Raw genomic sequence first — 5348 nt, 5'->3', positions numbered from 1 at the left:
TATATATATATATATATATATATATATATAATTTTCAGTATAATCCTTATTACTTGTAAGTAGTTGAGAGATCAAATGAAAATTCTATTATTTTATCCAACTGCTTAAACTATGGTAGATGAAGTCGTAATAGTCTGGCTTCAGTATGACAATCAATACTGCAATACAGGCACATCCAACTGGCTAATTTCAAACAGGATAGAACTTACGTGTTATATTTCACTGTTGGTTTCAAACCAACCTAACTAAAAATAGGTGAAGTTATGATAGGCTGGTCATTGGAATTCAATTAAATGACTCAACATCGACGCATTTACGATGTCAGCTCAAGGCCTTAGATTTTAATCTATCAAAGATTAACAGTATTCTCTGTTAAATATTTATAAACTCTGTTATTCTGGAATTTTCCGTGATCACTTAATAATAATACATCAGTAAATTAACAACAGGTTCACGAGTATAAACTTTGAGTTAGATCAGCATTTACTGCATATTCATTGTATAAAATATGTCCTGGATATAGTATTATGGGGCTTTCGTTTTCTTGCATGGATTCTTATGAGCATGCATCTTGTTCTACCTAATAATATACAAGAAAAAAGCGATGATGAAAGTGCATGGTTTTTATCTGACACTGGAAGATATCATGTCTGTCCACAATCCTATTCATAATGACATTAAGAGACTCACGGCATATCTTGCTAATTTTCTTAAAAACTCTGCGAAAATTGATGACAGAATGATGGGGAGCAGTAAATTGTGATAGGTAATATACAAGAACTTACAAATTGTAAAAGTGTTGAGTAATGCCAAGAACGTCTCATTTTTATGCACTAAATCAGACTGAATTCCTTCAATATTAACAGAGCATGAGGAAACTCAGATGTCAGAAAGCAGATTACGCCTATATAAGTGACGTTTGACTTTGTTTTTACTACACAGTCTCCAAACTTGTGATTCTAACAGGCTATTTAAGTGTTCTTCATATCCCAGGCTAAAAATTTAACTATGATATTAAGAAGGATTAGTTGTATAATCATTAGGAATAGACTATCGTTTAACGAAAGTCAAGAATATATTCGTTTCAATAGAATTCGAGGAAGGAACTGGCGTACATACAATAAGATCATCCGTATACTTAGCACAAGTGTTTTTTGTAGATGGTCGATCATACAGAATAATGGGGAAACAACAGCTCCTTGCGGTACACCGATTTTGGCTAATAAATAAGTGAAATACTTCCCATTAAGCTCAGCACATTGTTCTATCCCAGTAAAGTAAGAACACTCGCAGTTGGTTATTCAGTTCTTGGTGTTAACACTTGTAAAATTCCTTGATATTCCTAGTTATGAAACAGAATCAAAAACAGAAGCGTAGTCTAGAAATACCAATCTAACATTGTTTCTACTCCTAATCAAACTGAAAATTCTACATACTATGGTGCAGAATAATTGCAGCATCCAAAGTACCTCGTTCCTATCTGTAAAAAAACTGATATAGATCAGTATGCTCCTTCAATGCAAGCGAAACTGAGAGTAGCAACAGCTTTTGCATCGTTTTCTAGAAAAGGTGAAGTTATCGCTATTGGTCGAAACCTTTCATTTTTATCACCGGATACGTTATTTAGTATTGGGATTGTCTTTAATTTTTTTTACATTTTCAACATAAAATTAGTTGAAAACGATTCATTAAAAATGCTCTTTAATGGGTAAAATAGAACGTCAGTACAGATTTTTTTAAAATGGGGTTGGAATTTCGTCGGTTTCTAAACATTTTGACTAGTTAAACGACTTGAGGCATTTAAAAATATCAGTTTGAGAAAACCTTGTGGCAAAATTTCCTCGAACATGGAGAAACAGGGAACATGACATCATATCTTGCATATTTTCCTCTGAGTAGTTTCTATGTTTGAATTTCTTTGTCTAGTGAAAAAGTGTATTCTTTCCAAGATTGACATATAATTTATATCAATTTTACAGTGATCAGAACTAAGGGGAAGAATACGTTTACTAGTTGCATATATTCCCAAATCTTTAGTGAAAGCTAAATCTAGAACATCCGAGCGGGAGGAGAAATCGACTGCATTCTAGTGATCTAGAGATGAAAGAAAGCTACTGGCGAATGACCTAAAGTCACTGCATACTATTGAAAGGAAATCACTGATGGTAGTAGCAGCAAATTCAGTGAACCCATCAATGAAAACAGATAGTGCAGATGAGATGCATTTTGGAGCCATGTAAATGTTGAAATTATAAATACCACTGTATTTGTTTAAGTGTTCTGGATGCCATTTCAACTGTAAAAAGTCGATGAAATTGTTTAAAAACTTGAAAAATACATAGATTGGTACCAGTTCATATTTACAAACGTGGCTATGCTATCACTCTACTGCTTAGACAATTTTGGCGATAAATATTGTAAACATATACTTATTTCAAGTCAGTGTCATGTGGATGAGGGTTTTTAATATATAATTACACTGCAATTATGGTATACGTTTAGGGTTAGTAAAAATTAAAGATAGTCCATTTTTCACATTGGCAATCTGAAATTAGTGGTAAGCAGTTTAGAAGCAGATAGTTGATTAATATTCATTTGTTTTAATTCATCATGCCAGCCACTGAGATATCTATTGAATGCGATTGCAGTTTACATAACAATAGGTTGTAAACTTTTTATATACTGAAATCAATAGGTCATTTGGTTTCTTTGTACAATTAGGGAGTTCAGATAAATTTAAAAATTAGGATAAAACTTGTTTAAATATTTAAATGGCAGAAAAAATATGTACCCCAGACATTCAAATAGACCGCCAAATCCTATTTACTATTTAATTAAATTTTAATCTATGGAAAACGTCAATAAAAGAACTTATTTTTATTATTAATGGGAATAAAATAGTAAATTATGACTGAAACTTCCACACATCAACTTGGATAATCTTGGTTGATAAATTTTTTTGGATTTCTACAAAAGTGGGTTAATCTATTCATTTTATATTATTAGAGGAATATAATATTATTCAAAGTATTCTGTCCCATGTCCGATACAATACAGCATGTACCAATCGAATTACACTTGACCGAGAAGCTTTTGAGGATGTGAAAACCTTTACATATCTGAGCAGCATTATCAATGAACACGGTGAATCTGATGCAGATGTGAAGGCGCGGATCGGTAAGACACGAGCAGCATATCTACAATTGAAGAACATCTGGAACTCAAAACAATTGTCAACCAACACCGAAGTCACAATTTTCAATATAAATGTCAAGAACGTTCTACTGTATGGGGCGGAAACCTAGGGAACTACGAAAGCCATCATCCAGAAGACACAGGTGTTTATTAACAGTTGTCTACGCAAAATACTTCGGATCCGTTGGCCAGACACCATCAGCAACAACCTACTGTGGGGGAGAACAAACCAGATTTCAGTGGAGGAAGAAATCAGGAGGAAGCGCTGGAAGTGGATAGGACACACATTGAGGAAAGTACCCAACTGCGTCACAAGACAAGTCCTCACACGGAATCCTGAAGTCCAAAGGATAAGAGGAAGACCAAAGAACACATTACGCCGATCAATGGAGACAGACATGAGAAGAATGAACAAAAATTGGAGAGGACTAGAAAGGAAGGCCGAGGACAGAGTTGGTTGGAGATTGCTGGTCGGCGGCTTATGCTCCATTGAGTATGACAGGCGTAAGTAGGTAAGTAAGTAAGTAAGTAAGTAAGTAAGTAAGTAAGTGAGTATTCTGTTCCATATGATATGTAAATAGTCAGAGATCCACTACCATTTATTTATTGGTATTCAAAGTAGAATTGATCAGTTTGAAATAGCCTCTCAAAAATATGCTTCAATATTACCTACCCTTACTATCTAATTATATTGTTGGATAGAGACTGACTGAATCAAATGATTCATGTTTCGCTCAATAAAAGACTCAGAACAATATATTTCTATCTTAGTATTGATGTTTCAAACGAGATTCGAATCTAGCACATATTAGTTTCACATGTAAACATACTATTCTTTATTCGGTCTATTCACATGAATCATTTATTTATTAGCTTTCATGACATGTCATATTGGCTGAATGTTTTATATTTTTCACGGACTTGCATATATATCATGACAGTTGGGCAAGTCGATAGCTATGAAGATTATCCTGTTCAATAGATGACTCCATGAGTTCAAATATCAGTAACAGCATCAACATTAGAATCCAAGCAGATAAAACTGACGAATTGTAAATTAGATGAAACATCAACTCTTTGTTTAATTACTAACCATCATTTCAAAAAAGATCGAGTACTCTATATTTAAATCGTGACTTTATTCAATAACTTCTCATTGGTCAACTTTTTTCTTAGTTCATAATGTTATAATTTTTAATCTCTAAACCATTTTTTTTCATTTTTTATTCTAAATTTATCGGATTAATTTATTCATAATACGGGTTGAACTGATCCACTGAAATATTGTGAATGGATAAATAATAAAGGATTGAATATATATACCAATGTTCTCTTCTTCTCCTTTTTTTTAAAAAACGTAGCCTTTTTAAAAGGAAGAAAAGAAGAAAGAGATCCCCTTCTGTTTGTTGTTCTCCAAATAAAATAATAATGGTTTATATAAAGTGGATTTATTTATTTTATAATTTATCATTCATTCACTTATATACACAGTTTGATTTAATAAATTTATTCATAAATTCATTGATATACAACTAAGCTGAATTATTCATTTAAACAAGCATTGATAGCTTAAAAAAGAAATTCACTGTTCATTTTAATGCTTCTTTTTAATAATAATAATAACAATAATAATAAAGAACTAGTACTATTACATAATCAACTACTTGACTGTTTATATATGATTAGGAAATGAAAGTTTTTAAAAAAAATTTTTTTTTCAATGAAAGCGAATAAGATTTTATTTTATTTCCTAAATTACGAATTAAACATTTAAACTCATGAGTCAATTGAAGCTAGACCATCATGGAAACCCGGAAGCATTGGAACGCCGTTTCGTCCTATTATGGGACTCCTCAGCAGTGTGCATTCATGATTCCGCTTCGCGAGATTCGAACCCAGAACATACCAGTCTCGCGCCAGAGCACCTAACCACTAGACCACTGAGCCGGAATCCAATGGTGTTAATGTCTAACTTCAACCAATCCACGAAGTTTGAGCAACCGTTCACCAATTGTCTTCAGTGAGTTGTTATCTCACAACAGACCTAGTTGAACTCCACTAGTCACTGCTTCTCACTAGAACTCCAAAACATATATGTTGAAGTCAGTCACTAGTGAGCATATGATTATAATCAGAAGGGGTTTTGTGTAGAT

Source organism: Schistosoma mansoni (genome assembly GCF_000237925.1).
Source record: "Schistosoma mansoni, WGS project CABG00000000 data, chromosome 1 unplaced supercontig 0010, strain Puerto Rico, whole genome shotgun sequence".
Taxonomy (NCBI): domain Eukaryota; kingdom Metazoa; phylum Platyhelminthes; class Trematoda; order Strigeidida; family Schistosomatidae; genus Schistosoma; species Schistosoma mansoni.
Note: the sequence above shows the minus strand (reverse complement) of the source record.